Source organism: Grampus griseus (genome assembly GCF_964374135.1).
Source record: "Grampus griseus genome assembly, chromosome: 12".
NCBI classification, from domain to species: Eukaryota; Metazoa; Chordata; class Mammalia; order Artiodactyla; family Delphinidae; genus Grampus; species Grampus griseus.
Genome location: NC_139006.1, coordinates 7,145,698 through 7,166,673, shown reverse-complemented (window position 1 = coordinate 7,166,673; position 20,976 = coordinate 7,145,698).

The window sequence follows — 20,976 nt, the reverse complement described above, 5'->3', positions numbered from 1 at the left end:
CTCAACCACTGGCCCACCAGAGAAGTCTCTGGAAGTATTCATTTTAAATAAAATATTAATGCACATTTCTTGTCATGTTCCTCACACCTGACCTTGACCCTAAACAGCGCAAGGCATCCACTTGCCATGACTGGGAGGCGGGAGAGAAAGTGAGGTTGGGTTGTTGCCCAAGAAGAGAAAAGGAAAAGAAGTTTATATGCAGGTTTTGATGTTCAAAATAGGATCTTTGCTTGCATGCCACAACTAAGACCCGATTCAACCAAATAAATAAATATATAAATAAATATTTTTTAAAAAATAAGATCTTTTTAATAGCTTTGTTGAGATGTCTTGAAAATTCACATACTCATTAAAGTGTACAAATCAATGGTTTTTGGTATGTTACATGACTAACTTTTTAAAATTGTAGTAAAAAATATATAACAAAATTTGCCACTCTAACCATTTTTAAGTGTACAATTCAGTGGCATTAGTTGCATTCACAATGTCATGCAACCTAAAATAGAATTTTGTAGAGAAAAAATAATGGCTTGGTATTCCAACATTGTCAAGCAAGAAAGGATTATTAAAAATTTGTTTAGCTCCCATTTGTCGGACCAAGGGCCTGGAAGACCAGAGTTTCTGCTATGAGGTACAGAAGAAACTCCTGTCCAACATTAAGACTTAGGAGGCTGGACATGGGAAGAAAGATGGCATCAAAGAAATAAGAGAAAATGCTGTACTTCCAGGCCTGGCAGTTGATGGAGGGAAAAGATCAAGAGAGCAGGTAAGTGGTGCTTCCCCAGTGGTGCAGTGGTTGAGCGTCCGCCTGCCGATGCAGGGGACACAGGTTCGTGCCCCGGTCCGGGAAGATCCCACATGCCGTGGAGCGGCTGGGCCCGTGAGCCATGGCCGCTGAGCCTGCGTGTCCGGAGCCTGTGCTCCGCAACAGGAGAGGCCACAACAGTGAGAGGCCCGCGTACCGCAAAAAAAAAAAAAAAAGAGAGCAGATAAGGAAGGCAGATCTACAGGTTGAGATCTGGGGCAGGGAAGGGGGGTGGCCCCCAGAACTAGACTCTTTGTCCCTACTCCACATTTAGAGTCTGGAAGAAAACCCTTAGCCAGGGTGGTTGTTCTATGCCAACGTTGTTAGGAAGATGGGTGGCAAGGTCAGGCATAGGTAAGATCTAGTTTGCACTTCTGAGCCTCCCTTAGACATGAACGGCTGGTTGAGAGTTTTGTGCACCTGCTCTGGGACCCACTGTGGCAGCATCATGGCAGAGACTCAGAGGTGCCAGCTGTGCCAGAAAGAGGAGGGAAGGCTGAGTCAGCAGGAGGAGGCTCTGAGCCAAGAAAGAGCATATGTTAGGAACAGACTCCAAACAAACACTGAGACACAAAATCAGGACGGCTGCCTTCAAAGAACTCAGCTGTGTCTGACATTGCTGATTACCACCCTGAGATCCTCTCCCTTCCTTTGACTTAACAAACCCCAGTTATACTTGACATGACAATGTGCCCAACAATTTATGTTCACTTACTCAGGCTTTTCCTAGGAAATTCGGCTAGAGGTGGTTCTGGGAAAGCTTTTGCTTCTCTGATAAATGGAGACAGACACAGATGTACTGTCTGGAGCCAAAGCAGCTATGTTGTCATGCCGAGGTAGTGAACATGGAGACAAAAACCAACAGGCCAAGGTGACAGAGAAGAAAGACTGAAAGAACAGAATTCCTCTCCTAGAAAAAGAACTGTTTATCTGGGGCAAATATTTGATAAGAACAAAAATAGAGCTTCTTCGGGCTTCCCTGGTGGCGCAGTGGTTGAAAGTCCGCCTGCCGATGCAGGGGACACAGGTTAGTGCCCCAGTCCGGGAAGATCACACATGCCACGGAGAGTCTAGGCCCGTGAGCCTTGGCCACTGAGCCTGCGCGTCCGGAGCCTGTGCTCCGCAAGGGGAGAGGCCACAACAGTGAGAGGCCCGTGTACCGCAAAAAAAAAAAAAAAAAAAACAATAGAGCTGCTTAGAATGATAAAATAAATACTTGAGGGCTAACAGACTTGTTGAAAAGGAACTTTGTGAAGAAAACAGAAATGGCTACTGAGGATTTTTATTGTCTTACTATATGTTGTGTGTAGCTGTGTATTACTCCAATTTTTTAAGAAAATGTATGTCTCTATGAGTTTGAATTTGCTTTTAGGGAAAAGCCATGTAGTCCTGAGTCGTTCTCCAATGTAGACGTGGGTTCAGGGGAAACCAAAATTTACGTATAGGAGTTTTTCCTCAGTGAAGAGTCCTCAGATGACACTTGCATGGTCTGTAATGTATATCATCCATATATGAATACAAGCACAAATAGTATTTTCACATATAAATCCTCTCATTAGTCTGGACTTTGCCAGATAAGGTAGTTTACCATATTTTTATTTAACTTTCTGCATACCTAGGTAGATCTCAGGTTGAACACTGATGCCAAGTGTATGAATTATCCATTTTTATTTATTTATTTATTTATTTATTTATTTATGGCTGTGTTGGGTCTTTGCTGCTGTGCACGAGCTTTCTCTAGTTGCAGTGAGCAGGAGTTACTCTTCATTGCGGTGCGTGGGCTTCTCACTGCGGTGTCTTCTCCTGTTGCGGAGCATGGGCTCTAGGCACACAGGCTTCAGTAGTTGTGGCATGCAGGCTCAGTAGTTGTGGCTCGCAGGCTCTAGAGTGCAGGCTCAGTAGTTGTGGCACACAGGCTTATTTGCTCCGCGGCATGTGGGATCTTTCTAGACCAGGGATTGAACCCATGTCCCCTGCATTGGGAGGCGGATTCCTAACGATTGCGCCACCAGGGAAGTCCATGAATTATCCATTTTAAAATAATTTATTTATTATTATTATTTATTTATTTATTTCTTGCGGTATGCAGGACTCTCACTGTTGTGGCCTCTCCTGTTGCGGAGCACAGGCTCCGGACGCACAGGCTCAGCGGCCACGGCTCACGGGCCCAGCCGCTCCGCGGCATGTGGGATCTTCCCGGACCGGGGCACGAACCCGTGTCCCCTGCATCGGCAGGTGGACTCTCAACCACTGCGCCATCAGGGAAGCCCAATTTTTTAATTTTTATACGGTGGTTTTTTTGGCCATGCCACACAGCTTGTGGGATCTTAGTTACCTGACCAGGGGTCAAATCCAGGTCCCTGGCAGTGGACGTGCAGAGTCCTAACCACTGGACGGCCAGGGAATTCCCCAATTTTTATACAATTTCTAAAGGTTACTTTCCATTTACAGTTATTACAAAATATTGGCTATATTCCCCATGTTGTACAATGCATCCTTGAGCCTATCTTACACCCAATAGTTTGTACCTCTCACTCTCCCCTCATATTGCCCTCCCCCACCAATTATCCACTTTTTTCCTCAGCATCTTCAACCTGTCTCTCTCTACCAGTTCCTCATTATCATGTAAATATGTTCAAGCTTCTCTTAAAAACAAAATGAAACAGGGACTTCCCTGGTGGTCCAGTGGTTAAGAATCCACCTTCCAATGCAGGGGACGCAGGTTCTATCCCTGATATAGGAACTAAGATCCCACATGCGGCAGGGCAACTAAACCCGCAGGCTGCAACTACTGAACCCGCGTGCTCTGGAGCCTGCACGCTGCAGCGAAGACCCAGAGCAGCAGGACTCCCTTTACACATCTTCACTTTCCCAGCCAAGCTTTTAAACAAGTTCTTTATGCCCGAGGTCTCTGTTTTCCCACTTCGATCTGGGAAACTGTTACTGCCAACATCATCCATGACAGCCATGTCATTTAGTGAACTTAGTGAAATGGCTCTCATGGATGACTTTGGCAACAGTCATTTCAGCTGAGCAGTGGAAGCAAGAATTTGACCTACTCAACATTTTAGCATTTTCACTGTTGTCTATTCCCTCTGTGGTATATTGCAAAAAGTGGCTACAATTACTCATGCCAAACTCCATTAGAAGAGCTACCTAAATAACCTGCAACTGATTTCAGACTCATCAGGGAGCCAGTTGAGACAAGAAGAGCTACATAACTAAGCACAGTCTAAGTCTACAGAATTATGAGCTAAATAAATGGCTGAAGTTTTAATCCACTAAGTTTTGGGGTGGTTTGTTACTCAGCAACAGCTAACTGGTACATCCTCTTTCCATATCCCCTTCTCATCCTTTCTTTTCTATAACATCACACTTTTCTTATGCTCCTCCTTCCTCTCTGGCTGTTGCTTCTCAGTCCTTGCTCTCTGGCTGTTGCGTCTCAATCTCGTTGGCAGGCCTTTCTCTATCTACCCCTTAATATTGATGTTCCTTAGGTTTGAGTTCCCTCTTTTCTTCTCACCCATCATTTTCCTTGGGATAATCTCACCAGTTCACTAGTCTTCAGTTACTACCTATATACAAATAATTCCCAAATCTACATCTCCAGCCCAGAATTCTTGACTTTCAAATTAGTATATACAAATGAATATTAGACATCTCCACTTCAATTTATTCAATAATTATTTATTGCTTGTGTCATGGGTACGAACTGCATGTACTCAATACTGAACTGCTAATTCCTCCTCTAGGTTCCTTATTTCCTTATCTCCTGTCTCCATGCAGTTAGTCACCAAGTTCTGCCAATTCTATCAAATTTGTTGTAAATCCATCTAGCCTTCTCTATACTTACTGCCACTCTAGTCTAAACCACCATCAATTTCGGATTGTTGCAACACAAAAAATGATGTCCTTTCCTCTGGATAAAATAATACATATGATTATTGGTCTTCCTGACTCTGTGTTACTGCTCTGCAATCCCATCCCTGCCTTGTTATCACAGAGGTTTTTTGCTTTTTGTTTTTTGTGTTTTTTTGCCACGCTGCGCGGCACATGGGATCTTAGTTCCCCGACCAGGGATCGAACCCGCACCCCCTGCATTGGAAGTTCAGAGTCCTAATTACTGGACCACAAGGGAAGACCCCTGAGAGGTCTTTTTCTAAGGCAAAGTCAATATAACTCTTACTTAAAACTTTTCCATGGGACAACAAGCCTTTATGTGGATCTAAATGTGATGCAACACAAAGCACACAGCACCATCTATGAAGTAGTCTCGCCCAAATAATTGAACCTGGATCTAATCCGGCCTTTAGGGCTATCTTCTAGTTTCCAAGAAATCTAGGAGATAGAGGAAAAGTTAAATAACAAATTCAGAAGGTGGAACATTCTATAGGACAACTGGCCCAGTTTTTTCAACTAGTCAATGGCATTTTAAAAAAAGAAACAAGAGGGAGGACTTCCTTGGTGGTCCAGTGGTTAAGACTCCATGCTTCCAATGCAGGGGGTGATCCCTGGTCGGGAAACTAAGATCCCACATGCCACATGACTTGGCCAAAAAAAAAAGGAGGGGGAACTTTTATACACTAAATAACTACAAAACATTGTTAAAAGAAATTAAAGAAGATCTAATAAGTGAAAAGATATTCCATATTCATGCATCAGAAGACAATACTGTTAAGATGGCAAAACTCTCCAAATTTCCCCAGATTCAACACAGTTCCTGTCAAAATCCAAACTGGATTTTTTTCAGAAATCGAAAAACTGTTCCTAAAATTCATATGGAATTGCAAAGGACTCTGAATAGCCAAAACAATCTTGAAAAAGAACAAAGTTGGGGGCTTCCCTGGTGGCGCAGTGGTTGAGAGTCCGCCTGCCGATGCAGGGGACACGGGTTCGTGTCCCGGTCCGGGAAGATCCCACATGCCGTGGAGCGGCTGGGCCCATGAGCCATGGCCGCTGAGCCTGTGCGTCCGGAGCCTGTGCTCCGCAACGGAAGAGGCCACAACAGTGAGAGGCCCGCATACCGCAAAAAAAAAAAAAAAAAATTATTCAATTTGAGACAGATATAGAGAACAAACGTATGGACACCAAGCGGGGAAAGCCACGGGGGGTGGGAGTGGTGGTGTGATGAACTGGGCGATTGGGATTGACATGTATAGACTGATGTGTATAAAATTGATGACTAATAAGAACCTGCTGCATAAACAAACAAACAAACAGACCAAAAAAACAACTAATACTGAACTTTCTTTGGGTTATTTGTATGGAAATATGTTAATATAAATGTTTCAGACATTAAAAAATAATAATTCAAGGATGCAAGTTCTTAGACGATTGGATTACTACCCACAGACTCATTAATCTTCACTGTACTTTAAAAATCAGTACAACAAAAAGAGAAAGCTACATCCCAATATTTTTATAAATATAGATGTAAAATTCTCAACAACATACTAGCAAATTGAATCTATCAATACATTGAAAGGATTATACATCACGTTCAGGTGGGATTTATCCCAAGAATGCAAAGTTGGTTTAACATCTGAAAATCAGTTAATGGAATACACTGTATCAATAGAATAAAGGACAAAACCCCACACAATCTCAATGCAGAAAAGGTATCTGCCAAAATTCAATACTGCTTCATGAGAAAACATTCAACGAACAAGGAAATCAACATACCCCATCCCACCATAACTGATGAATTTTCAGTAGATCATTTGTTTTGTGCCTGCAGTTTTTCACGTATTCCTTTGTAAAATACACTTGGTTGCAACTTCTTCAAAGCACAATAAGGTCTATCTTTGCCTACACACCCTACATACAACTGAGAGTGAATCATTCACACAAAGCATATTAAACATGAGGGTAATTTTGCTCTAAATAAAGAATGAGTTTAGGAGATTGCTTTGGTTCCTCAAAAATGAAACACAGTTCATGGTGAAGGAAGCCTAAGTGAGGACAAAACACAGACATTCACGACTCGGAAGGGACCTTAGAGATCAGAGTTTAAACTCTTACCTTGTGCATGAATCCACTTCTCTGCCAAGATGCCAGCCAATCTCTAAAAGGTAATAAACAGGTAGGATATTTCAACTTCCAAATCTAGTCACTTAACCAACAAGAATTTATTGAGCATTTACTAATGTGCCAGGCAATGTTCTAGGCACTTGGGACATATCAGTGGAAAAAAGATCCCTGCGCCTGTGGAACTTAAATTCTAATAGGAGATGGAAGTCAATAAACAATAACCAAGGGCTTCCCTGGTGGCGCAGTGCTTAAGAATCCGCCTGCCAATGCAGGGAACACAGGTTCGAGCCCTAAGCCCATGTGCCACAACTACCGAGCCTGAGCTATAGAGCCCATGAGCCACAACTACTGAAGCCTGTGTGCCTGGAGCCTGTGCTCCACAACAAGAGAAGCCACCGAAATGAGAAGCCCGCGCACCTCAATGAAGAGTAGCCCCCGCTCACCACAACTAGAGAAAGCCTGTGCGCAGCAATGAAGACCCAACGCAGCCAAAAATAAATAAATAAAATAAATAAATGTATAAAAAGTAAACAATAACCAAAGTAATTGTATAATACGTTAGAAAGTGAAAAATGCTTACAGAGAAGAGAGTAAATCAAGGGAAATTGGGAACAATTGGGTGGTGTGTGTGTGAGTGGGTGTAGACTTTTAAATCGGTGGTCAGGGTGGCCTCACTGAGAAGGTGAAATTTAAGCATAGACTTGAAGGAGCTGAGGAACGTAGCCAATTGCATTTCAGGGGAAAAGCACTCCAGGCAGAGGAAACAGCCGGAACAAATTCCCTAAGGCAGGCCTGAGACACCTCTCCTCTGATTGCTCTAACGTGAGGTTCTTAACTGTGAGTCTGCACACCTGTTGGATAGAATTCAGGGAAACTTAACATTTCTTTCGATTATGAACGCTGGCAACACTTTCTGCTCCTACCAGTGCCTGCTGTGCCTGTCCTGACCTTTGATTCTCTAAGTCATGAAAGCACATTACGTTTCAACCACCCTAACATAGTAGGGCCTCAGGATTGTGCCGTATGTTCTCATATAAAAACATTAAAGGAGGATAAACAACAAGGTCTTACTGTATAGGACAGGGAACTATATTCAATATCCTGTGATAAACCATAATGGAAAAGAATATGAAATATATATATACATATGTATAACTGAGTCACTTTGCTGTACCACAGAAATTAACACAACATTGTAAATCAACTATACTTCAAAAAAATAAAATAAAAAATCAACAGAGGGACTTCCCTGGCTGTACAGTGGTTAAGACTCTATGCTTTATGTTGGAAATTCTAGAATAGGCAAAATTAATCTGTGGTGACAGAAAGCTGGTCAGCGATTGCCTGGGGCAGGGGCTGGAGCAGCTGCAGAAAGGCATGAGGAAACTTGGGAGTTGAAAATGTCCCATGTCTTGATTACACCAGTGTATACATTTGTCAAAACTCACAGAGTGGTATACTCAAAATGGCTGTGTTTTACTGCATGTAAATTATACCTTAGTAAAGTTTATTCAAAATAATAATAAAAAAAAAGACTCTGTGCTTTCACTGCAGGGGGCATGGGCTGGATCCCTCCTCAGGGAACTAAGATCCCGCAAGCCACACGGTGCACTCCCCACCAAAACAATAAACATTAAAGTAAACTGAACCAGTACAAGAAACAGAATTGTACTTGGTGCAGAAAGTCAAAGATCAGGACAGGCATAAAAGGCTCAAGGTAGGAACCAAAGTACACTTGTTAGAAGCCTGTGAGAAATTTGCCCCAGGTCTAATCCCACAACCTGTCGTAATCCAGTTTCATTTGTCATTCTCACTTATGACTCATGAACTAGCCTCCACCAAAAACTTTAAGGACTCACTCTAGCATGATGTCACCACTCTGGAGGAGCAATCTCAGCTGTCCACAGTGATAGAAACCTGAGTCAGGGTTAGACCCTTGCTTTTTCAGTAATTCCTTATATTATAAAAATCACGGGGGCTTCCCTGGTGGCGCAGTGGTTGAGAGTCCGCCTGCCGATGCAGGGGACGCGGGTTCGCGCCCCGGTCCGGGAGGATCCCGCGTGCCGCGGAGCGGCTGGGCCCGTGAGCCTTGGCCGCTGGGCCTGCGCGTCCGGAGCCTGTGCTCCGCGACGGGAGCGGCCGCAGCAGTGAGAGGCCCGCGTACCGCAAAAAAAAAAAAAAAAAAAAAAAAAAAAATCACGGGACTTCCCTGGTGATGCAGTGGTTAAGAATCCACCTGCCAATTCAGGGGACACGGGTTCGATCCCTGGTCTGGGAAGATCCCACATGCCCCAGAGCAACTAAGCCCGTGCGCCACAACTATTGAGCCTGCGCTCTAGAGCCTGCGAGCCACAACTACTGAAGTCCGCGTGCCTAGAGCCCGTGCTCTGCAACAAGAGAAGCCACTGCAATGAGAAGCCCGCGCACCGCAACAAAGAGTAGCCCCCGCACACCGCAACTAGAGAAAGCCTGTGTGCAGCAATGAAGACCCAACACTAACAAAAAAAAAAAAAAAAAGAACAATGAATAAAAGATATAGACATTTCACAGAAGAAATAAAAACTGAGAATAAATCAGATTTATAATCCAGAAATAATGCATCCTATGCATATATTTCCATAAATATTCAAAGATTTACCTCTAAAAGTGCTCACTGCAGCATTGTTAATATTGTAAACAGTATTTAATAAAATATAGTATACTACTACACATCCATTAATAATAAAAATTTAGATTTTAAATACTGACAAGGAAAGTATAGTATAATCTCACTTTTGTTAAAACACACATTTATATATATAACACATTAATAAAAAATTCTTAGTTACATGTATTTGCTCAGGAAGAAGATATACCAAACTCTGAACACAGTTTTCTCTGAAAGTGGTGATTATAAAGGACTTTCACTTTATAATATCCTGTTTTGTTTGAATTTATAAAACAAATATGTATTATATTTATAATCCACAACAAAATCAAGAATTTCCATTTTGGGAAAGAAAAAAACCGGGGGGTTTAGAAAATTATCTGGTGAGAAGATACATTACTATGCAGTATGAAGAAAAAATGTTGTATGCTTTCTCTATGGGTTATTTTCCTTCAAATTTATGGCTTTATTATTCCTTCTGCTTACCATTCTAAAAGTAAACTGTTTTTTTGGCCGTGCTGCATGGCATGTGGGATCTTATTCCCCGACCAGGGATCGAACCCATGCCCCCTGCAGTGGAAGCGTGGAGTCTTAACCACTGGACTGCCACGGAAGTTCCAAAAGTAAACATTTTAAACAGAGAAATCAAGTATTTTATTTTATTCTTTAAATGGTTATGAAAGGATCTAATTTAATTGCAAGTAAAAATGTCTTAGAAGTTGGATCTAATGCAGACACTGAAGGCCAGCTAATAGAAGGGTATGGGAGGTGAATTTTACAGAGAGGCTGTTTTCTAAATTATAAAATCTACAAATTCTAATTCCAAGGGTGGATGACAAAGACATGCTCAGCCAGAGTATGAATAGGGAGTGATGAAATAAAATTCATATTTTAAGGCAAGACAAGAAAAATTTAAACATAAAATTTTTCTCTGCTGGTTTGGGTCTCCTCCCTCCCCTCTCGTGTGTATTGTGTATCCGTATTGTGTATTAACCAGGCCTTCACAATGACAAAAAATACCTGCTCGACTACAAAGATCAGTGTTTCTTCTTCTGGCTCCAAACATGTAACTCCTTAGATCACTTTACTTATTGAAGATCTTATTAATGTTATTAGCTGTATTATTTATATTCTGCCTATTTTATAAGATTATTGTTTCTTGCCTTACCAAATGTGTGACAGCCTCTGATAAAAATAATGACTAGGTGACTTGAAACGATTAATCAAATATATAGTTTGATAAGATCAATGACTGTAATAGTGTAGCTCTAGATATAGGAAGAAGCAACAGGAAGGAACCATTTCTTGGACCATAACAGACCAGTAAGGCAGGTGGCCCAGAGGCCTTTGGTTACCGTTAACAGGGGCCTAGGTCAGCAATAGCACATCGAGTGGCTTATCAACGAAATCCTCACCTGACTTGGAAATGAGCGTTCCTAGTGCCATGGGACAAAGTGGTCAAAAAATGCCCCCCAAAACCTTAGTCAAAATTAAGACCAACAGGGAGGGGATTGTAAAATAAAGAATGTTGCCCACCATTCAGTTCTACAAGGACCAAGTCATTGGCCACTGCCGTCACCGACCTACAATATACCCTGAAAGGAATTCAGGGCAAAGATCAGGATGAGACACTTTGCGCTCTGGAAAAACTGGCCAAACTAGCTCTTGGATAGGGATTTTCAGGAGAAAATGTTATGAACCCAGTTCTTGCATCTTCCCACACTTAGAAAAGCACTAAAACCATTAACTAAGGTATCTGTGCCTTTCGAATAGCAGGAAACTTCTACTAAGATGTGTGCACACACCCCTTCACCAAAATCACATACATTCTGACCTCTCCCCTTACCTCTTTAGAACAGTCCTCAGAGCTTTTCTGAAAGACTGTCTCCCAGGTTACAGTCCTCAGGTTGGCTTGGATAAAACATTCCATTTCTTTCTTAGATTGACTATTGATTACTTTTTTCATCGATAAGAGGGAGAACTTTTAGCTAAATCTCATTTTACGGCCTCACTCCATTTCCGCCAGCTCCCTCCCACAAAATGCAGTTATTTCTTTTTTTTTTTTAATGGTTAAGATGTAAATTTTATGTGACGTATTTTCCCACAATAAATGTAATTTTTTTTCACACACACTGTATTTTATTTTTACAAGAGATAAATAAACTGACACCAAGCATTGTAAATGGATGACCACAACGAAAGCAACAATGATTGCAATTACCAAACACGAAACACACTCATACATGTCATAATATTGACATTCAGTCCAGTGATCCTCCACTGTAACAGCTCCTTTACTCTGCAGTGAAAGTTGATTTGTGTATACATATTTTTTGGCAGTACGTGGGCCTCTCACTGCTGTGGCCTCTCCCATCGTGGAGCACAGGCTCCGGACGCGCAGGTTCAGCGGCCATGGCTCACGGGCCCAGTCGCTCCACGGCATGTGGGATCCTCCAAGACCGGGGCACGAACCCGTGTCCCCTGCATCGGCAGGCGGACTCTCAACCACTGTGCCACCAGGGAAGCCCTGATTTGCATATTTTTTGCCTCTGAGTCCTTGTGGGATTTTTTTTTTTATTCAAACAGAAAGTCACAAAAATTATAATCATCTTCATCAGTTCACTCAGTCCCATGTAATTAATTTTTTTCATCTTGATCTTTTGTTAGCACTTTTATGAATTCATCAGTCTTCCATTCGAGTTCTGAAAATGCTTATTCATTCAGTTCAGCAGTATAGTCAGTTACCAGAAACCTGTACTTGTCAGAGTCTTTTCCATGAATTCCTTGAAGATGAAACCCTTTTATAGGAACATTTTTGCGAAAGCATCAGAGTACACCCAGAACTGTCTGTAAATGACAAAAGACTTAAAAATGACCACAGATAAAGATTTGATGAAAGTTCATAATAATGCAATTGACAAGGAAATTTAGTTATTTCTGAGATATACATTTTAAAGTAATAACTAGAATTATGACTTATAACATTACACCAGAACATATAAGATTTTTAGAAATTTCATGTAATGTCTGAAACATTTATATTAACATATTTCCATACAAATAACCCAAAGAAACCTTAGTATTAGTTGTTTTTTGTTTGTTTGTTTGTTTATACTGCAGGTTCTTATTAGTCATCACTTTTATACACATCACTGTATACATGGCAATCCCAACCGCCCAATTCATCACACCACCATCCCCACCCCACCATGGTTTTCCCCCCTTGGTGTCCATACATTTGTTCTCTACATCTGTGTCTCAACTTCTGCCCTGCAAACTGGTTCATCTGTACCATTTTTCTAGGTTCCACATACATGCGTTAATATACGATATTTGTTTTTCTCTTTCTGGCTTCACTCTGTATGACAGTCTCTAGATCCATCCATGTCTCAAAAAATGACTCAATTTCGTTCCTTTTTATGGCTGAGTAATATTCCATTTTACATATGTACCACATCTTCTTAATCCATTCGTCTGTCGATGGGCATTTAGGTTGCTTCCATGACCTGGCTATTGTAAATAGTGCTGCAATGAACATTGGGGTGCATGTGTCTTTTTGAATTATGGTTTTCTCTGGGTATATGCCCAGTAGTGGGATTGCTGGATCATATGGTAATTCTATTTTTAGTTTTTTAAGGAACCTCCATACTGTTGTCCATAGTGGCTGTATCAATTTACATTCCCACCAACAGTGCAAGAGGGTTCCCTTTTCTCCACACCCTCTCCAGCATTTGTCATTTGTAGATTTTCTGATGATGCTCATTCTAACTGGTGTGAGATGATACCTCATTGTAGTTTTGATTTGCATTTCTCTAATAATGAGTGATGTTGAGTCGCTTTTCATGTGCTTCTTGGCCATCTGTATGTCTTCTTTGGAGAAATGTCTATTTAGGTCTTCTGCCCATTTTTGGATTGGGTTTTTTGTTTCTTTAATATTGAACTGCATGAGCTGTTTATATATTTTGGAGATTAATCCTTTGTCCGTTGATTCCTTTGCGAATATTTTCTCCCATTCTGAGGGTTGTCTTTTGGTCTTGTTTATGGTTTCCTTTGCTGTGCAAAAGCTTTGAAGTTTCATTAGGTCCCATTTGTTTATTTTTGTTTTTATTTCCATTACTCTAGGAGGTGGATCAAAAAAGATCTTGCTGTGATTTATGTCAAAGAGTGTTCTTCCTATGTTTTCCTCTAAGAGTTTTATAGTGTCCAGTCTTACATTTAGGTCTCAAATCCATTTTGAGTTTATTTTTGTGTATGGTGTTAGGGAGTGTTCTAATTTCATTCTTTTATATGTAGCTGTCCAGTTTTCCCAGCACCACTTACTGAAGAGACTGTCTTTTCTCCATTGTATATCTTTGCCTCCTTTGTCATAGATTAGTTGACCATAGGTGCATGGGTTTATCTCTGGGCTTTCTATATTTTTCCATTGATCTATATTTCTGTTTTTGTGCCAGTACCATATTGTCTTGATTACTGTAGCTTTGTAGTATAGTCTGAAGTCAAGGAGTCTGATTCCTCCAGCTCCGTTTTTTCCCTCAAGACTGCTTTGGCTATTTGGGGTCTTTTGTATCTCCATACAAATTTTAAGATGATTAGCTCTAGTTCTGTAAAAAATGCCATTGGTAATTTGATGGGATTGCATTGAATCTGTAGATTGCTTTGGGTAGTATAGTCATTTTCACAATATTGATTCTTCCAATCCAAGAACATGGTATATCTCTCCATCTGTTGGTATCATCTTTAATTTCTTTCATCAGTGTCTTATCGTTTTCTGCATAAAGGTCTTTTGTTTCCCTAAGTAGGTTTATTCCTAGGTATTTTATTCTTTTTGTTGCAATGGTAAATGGGAGTGTTTACATAATTTCTCTTTCAGATTTTTCATCATTAGTGCATAGGAATGCAAGAGATTTCTGTGCATTAATTTTGTATCCTACAACTTTACCAAATTCACTGATTAGCTCTAGTAGTTTTCTGGTGGCATTTTTAGGATTCTCTATGTATAGTACCATGTCATCTGCAAACAGTGACAGTTTTACTTCTTTTCCAATTTGTATTCCTTTTATTTCTTTTTCTTCTCTGATTGCTGTGGCTAGGACTTCCAAAACTATGCTGAATAATAGTGGTGAGAGTGGACATCCTTGTCTTGTCCTGATCTTAGAGGAAATGCTTTCAGTTTTTCACCATTGAGAATGATGTTTGCTGTCGGTTTGTCATATATGACCTTTATTATGTTGAGGTAGGTTCCCTCTATGCCCACTTTCTGGAGAGCTTTTATCATAAATGGGTGTTGAATTTTGTCAAAAGCTTTTTCTGCATCTATTGAGATGATCATATGGTTTTTATTCTTCAATTTGTTAATATGATGTACCACATGGATTGATTTGTGTATATTGAAGAATCCTTGCATCCCTGGGATAAATCCCACTTGATCATGGTGTATGATCCTTTTAATGTGTTGTTGGATTCTGTTTGCTAGTATTTTGTTGAGGATTTTTGCATCTATATTCATCAGTGATATTGGTCTGTAATTTTCTTTTTTTGTAGTATCTTTCTCTGGTTTTGGTATCAGGGTGATGGTGGCCACATAGAATGAGTTTGGGAGTGTTCCTTCCTCTGCAATTTTTTGGAAGAGTTTGAGAAGGATGGGTGTTAGCTCTTCTCTAAATGTCTGATAGAATTCACCTGTGAAGCCATCTGGTCCTGGACTTTTGTTTGTTGGAAGATTTTTAATCACAGTTTCAATTCCATTACTTGTGATTGGTCTGTTCATATTTTCTGTTTCTTCCTGGTTCAGTCTTGGAAGGTCATACCTTTCTAAGAATTTGTCCATTTCTTCCAGGTTGTCCATTTTATTGGCATAGAGTTGCTTGAGGTAGTCTCTTAGGATGCTTTGTATTTCTGCAGTGTCTGTTGTAACTTCTCCTTTTTCATTTCTAATTTTATTGATTTAAGTCCTCTCCCTCTTTTTCTTGATGAGTCTGGTTAATGGTTTATCAATTTTGTTTATCTTCTCAAAGAACCAGCTTTCAGTTTTTTTGATCTTTGTTATTGTTTTGTTTGTTTCTATTTCATTTATTTCTGCTCTGATCTTTATGATTTCTTTCCTTCTGCTAACTTTGGGTTTTGTTTGTTCTTCTTTCTCTAGTTCCTTTAGGTGTAAGGTTAGATTGTTTACTTGAGATTTTTCTTGTTTCTTGAGGTAAGCTTGTATAGCTATAAACTACCCTCTTAGAACTGCTTTTGCTGCATCCCATAGGTTTTGGATGGGCGTGTTTTCATTGTCATTTGTCTCTAGGTATTTGTTGATTTCCTCTTTGATTTCTTCAGTGATCTCTTGGTTATTTAGTAACGTATTGTTTAGCCTCCATGTGTTTGTGATTTTTACGTTTTTTTCCCTGTAATTCATTTCTAATCTCATAGCGTTGTGGTCAGAAAAGATGCTTGATATGATTTCAATTTTCTTAAATTTACTGAGGCTTGATTTGTGACCCAAGATGTGATCTATCCTGGAGAGTGTTCCGTGCGCACTTGAGAAGAAAGTGTAATCTGCTGTTTTTGGATGGAATGTCCTATAAATATCAGTTAAATCTATCTGGTCTATTGTGTCATTTAAAGCTTCTGTTTCCTTATTTATTTTCATTTTGGATGATCTGTCCATTGGTGTAAGTAAGGTGTTAAAGTCCCCCAGTAGGGCTTCCCCGGTGGCACAGTGGTTGAGAATCCGCCTGCCGATGCAGGGGATATGGGTTCGATCCCTGGCTCGGGAAGGTCCCACATGCCGTGGAGCAACTAAGCTCGTGTGCCACAACTACTGAGCCTGTGCTCTAGAGACTGTGAGTCACAACTACTGAGCCCACGTGCCGCAACTACTGAAGCCCGCGCGCCTAGAGCCCGTGCTCCACAATGAGAGAAGCCACTGCAATGAGAAACCCATGCACCACAATGAAGAGTGGCCCCTGCTCACCGCAACTAGAGAAAGCCCGTGTGCAGCAACACACAGACCCAACACAGTCATTAATAAATAAATAAATAAAATTTAAAAATACAATAAAATAAAAAATAAAGTCCCCCACTATTACTGTGTTACTGTCGATTTCCACTTTTATAGCTGTTAGCAGTTGCCTTATGTATTGAGGTGCTCCTATGTTGGGTGCATATATATTTATAATTGTTATATCTTCTTCTTGGATTGATCCCTTGATCATTATGTAGTGTCCTTCCTTGTCTCTTGTAACACTCTTTGTTTTAGAGTCTATTTCATCTGATGTGAGTATTGCTACTCCAGCTTTCTTTAGATTTCCATTTGCATGGAATATCTTTTTCCATCCCCTCACTTTCAGTCTGTATATGTCCCTAGGTCTGAAGTGGGTCACTTGTAGACAGCATATATATGGGTCTTGTTTTTGTATCCATTCAGCAAGCCGTGTCTTTTGGTTGGAGCATTTAATCCATTCACGTTTAAGGTAATTATCGATATGTATGTTCCTATGACCGTTTTCTTAGTTGTTTTGGGTTTGTTTTTGTAGGTCCTTTTCTTCTCTTGTGTTTCCCACTTAGAGAAGTCCCTTTAGCATTTGTTGTAGAGCTGGTTTGGTGGTGCTGAATTCTCTTAGCTTTTGCTTGTCTGTAAAGCTTTTGAGTTCTCCATCGAATCTGAATGAGATCCTTGCTGGGTAGAGTAATCTTGGTTGTAGGTTCTTCCCTTTCGTCACTTTAAGTATATCATGCCACTCCCTTCTGGCTTGTAGAGTTTCTGCTGAGAAATCAGCTGTTAACCTTATAGGAGTTTCCTTGTATGTTATCTGTCGTTTTTCCCTTGCTGCTTTCAATACTTTTTCTCTGTCTTTAATTTTTGCCAATTTGATTACTATGTGTGTCAGCCTGTTTCTCCTTGGGTTTATCCTGTATGGGACTCGCTGCACTTCCTGGACTTGGGTGGCTATTTCCTTTCCCATGTTAGGGAAGTTTTCAACTATAATCTCTTCAAATATTTTCTCTGGTCCTTTCTCTCTCTCTTCTCCTTCTGGGACCCCTATAATGCGAATGTTGTGGCGTTTAATGTTGTCCCAGAGGTCTCTTAGGCTGTCTTCATTTCTTTTCATTCTTTTTTCTTTATTCTGTTCTGCAGCAGTGAATTCCACCATACTGTCTTCCAGGTCACATATCCATTCTTCTGCCTCAGTTATTCTGCTATTGATTCCTTCTAGTGTAGTTTTCATTTCAGTTATTGTATCCTTTGTTCATCTGTTTGTTTGTTCTTTAATTCTTCTAGGTCTTTGTTAAACATTTCTCGCATCTTCTCGATCTTTGCCTCCATTCTTTTTCCGAGGTCCTTGATCATCTTCACTATCATTCTGAATTCTTTTTCTGGAAGGTTGCCTATCTCCACTTCATTTAGTTGTTTTTCTGGGGTTTTATCTTGTTCCTTCATCTGGTACATAGCCCTCTGCCTTTTCATCTAGTCTATCTTTCTGTGAATGTGGTTTTTGTTCCACAGGCTGCAGGATTGTAGTTCTTCTTGCTTCTGCTGTCTGCCCTCTGGTGGATGAGGCTATCTAAGAGGCTTGATGGGAGGGACTGTGGTGGGTAGAGCTGACTGTTGCTCTGGTGGGCAGAGCTCAGGAAAACTTTAATCCACTTGACTGTTGATGGGTGGGGCTGGGTTCCCTCCCTGTTGGTTGTTTGGCCTGAGGCAACCCAACACTGGAGCCTACCTCAGCTCTTTGGTGGGGCTAATGACAGACTCTGGGAGGGCTCATGCCAAGGATTACTTCCCAGAACTTCTGCTGCCAGTGTCCTTGTCCCCACGGTGAGCCACAGCCACAGCCACCCCCACCCCGCCTCTGCAGGAGACACTCAAACACTAGCAGGTAGGTCTGGTTCAGTCTCCCCTGGGGTCACTGCTCCTTCCCCTGGGTCCCGATGCGCACACTACTTTGTGTGTGCCCTCCAAGAGTGGAGCCTCTGTTTCCCCTATTCCTGTTGAAGTCCTGCAATCAATTCCCACTAGGCTTCAAAGTCTAATTCTCTAGGAATTCCTCCTCCCATTGCCGGACCCCCAGGTTGGGAAGCCTGACCTGGGGCTCAGAACCTTCACTCCAGTGGGTGGACTTCTGTGGTATAAGTGTTCTCCAGTCTGTGAGTCACCCACCCACCAGTTATGGGATTTGATTTTACTGTGATTGCGCCCCTCCTACCGTCTCATTGTGGCTTCTCCTTTGTCTTAGGATGTGGGGTATCTTTTTTGGTAAGTTCCAGTGTCTTCCTGTCAATGATTGTCCAGCAGCTAGTTGTGATTCTGGTGTTCTCGCAAGAGGGAGCGAGAGCACGTCCTTCTACTCCGCCATCTTGGTTCCTCTCCAATGCAGCTATTTCTTTAGGAGACAAAAAAAGATATTTCCTTTAAGACAGCTTTCACTTTTACCCCTCCACTCCAATATTTCAATATAAACATTCTAGCTAGATTTCTGATTTTCAAAACATGCTTGGTTCAGAGACTTCCACATTATTAAGACTATAGAAACGGCTCTGTAATTAAGAACTATTTAGAAACCCTTTAACCAAATAATTTAATCCTAAACATTTAAAAGTGAGTTTATACCAGTAAATCAAACGAATATATTAAGTTGAAGAAAAAATAATTTTCTTAAATGCTAAAGAAAAACACAGCCTGTGTGGACACGAGTTCTTGGGAACTGAGTCCTACCTTACAAATTCACGATTGTTACAATACCTTTGCTGGTTTTATGTGCTAATGATAACCTACAAAGTATGAGACAGAAGGGCAAAATGATTCCATCAGACGCTGAAGAACAGAACCAACTAGGAGGAAGCCTCTTATTGGCACAAAGTAGACTGTATTTTGACCATGTAAGGACATGCCACATTTGAAAAAAGAAATCAGTTCTTCAGTATTTTAGTAAGGACGGTGACTTCTTTCCACTTACATGCTCAAGGAGATGACAAAGAGCTGGCCTCGTTTTAGCAGCCTGTATGACAATTCACATTCCTTTTCACGAAGGCAAAGATTAGAAACAGGTCCCCACCCGGCTCCCACCAGTCCATCCTGAAGTGCAAGTGTTTGGTTATGACCTCACCTCTCTACACCTGGAGACCTGTCACAGCATGGCCAAGTCCAAACAACAACTCACTCCTCCACCCAACACTCTCTTCCTAATATTCAAATACACCAAACAGAATGCATTTAAAAAATGGGGGCACCTTCTTAAGGCAACCACTTTCCATTTTCCTGGGTTCAATTCTATAAAATATTTCCTCTCAAATTATTCTGAATTCTGCTTTAGGATTTCACTTCCTAAAATACCACTTGGATGAGGTCATTTCACATTGCAAGATCTTTAGCAAATCCTTTGTCTTCATAAAATTCAAACCCCATAGCAAAGCAATCAAGAGTTCTTAGCATCAATGAATAAACAATACTTTTAGGTCTTTTTTTTTCTACCATCCTACATTTCTTGAGTGATCCTGCTTGGTGTTACTCATGCCATTTCTTGTGTATTTCAACCCTCATTTTGTCTATGGAAATCTGTAGTTCTACCTACCTTTTTAACGGATTAGCTCAAAGGTTCTCCTTTCAGAAGTCTTCAGATACCCTCCAATCGAATACTGAAACCCCTGGCCCTGTGAATTTAAAGCCAGTCCTTCCTAGGTGCCTCTCCCACCACCCCAAAATAGCCCAGGTACCTTGCTCGCTTCACATGGCCACATGATCAATCTCCTAAGAGGAAACCATCCATTTTCTCCTGCTAGTAGCCAAGCTCCTCTTAAAACAGATTCTATCATTTTCTTCTTTTAACGCCCCAAAGCACATAGAACAACTCAAGTGGGCCCTCAATAAGTAACTGGATAAACAGAGAAATAGGAGACAATTTTTTGAGAAACTAGTGATTTATAGAGCTTTTGACAGAGAGGCAGTTTAATGGTTAAGAGCATGGATATGGGGGTCAGAGTGATCTGGATTTAGGTTCACCAGGTTACCCAGCCACTGTGTGTCTCAGGCATTTCCTCTAAAAATGAAGTTAATGATCCCTACCTAATATGGCGATTGTGACCATGGGGTAATAAAGCACGAAGAACCTCAACATGATTGTCTGTGGGACATGCTAGAGAGATAACTGTTAGATTATCTCTGGTGTCATAGAGACTGCACAATGTGGTGTTTAAGGGGCACTGAAACAACTACTTCTGTGATTTAGGGAACAGTCAAGTCTTTAGTTGCACTGGCCTCTCAACAACCACTTTTTTTTTTTTTTTTTTTTTGGCCGTGTCATGTGGCACGTAGGATATTAGTTCCCCGACCAGGGATCTAACCCACTGGACCGCCAGGGAAATCCCAACAACCACTTCTTAATTGCTGGCAAGTCCTTTTGACCTCTCTATGCCACTGAAGTTTCCTTAGGTTATGTACATAATGTGGTGGTAAGACATTTACCTGACAGAAACGTTGAGTGAGATAATGTACGTAAAAGCACTACGT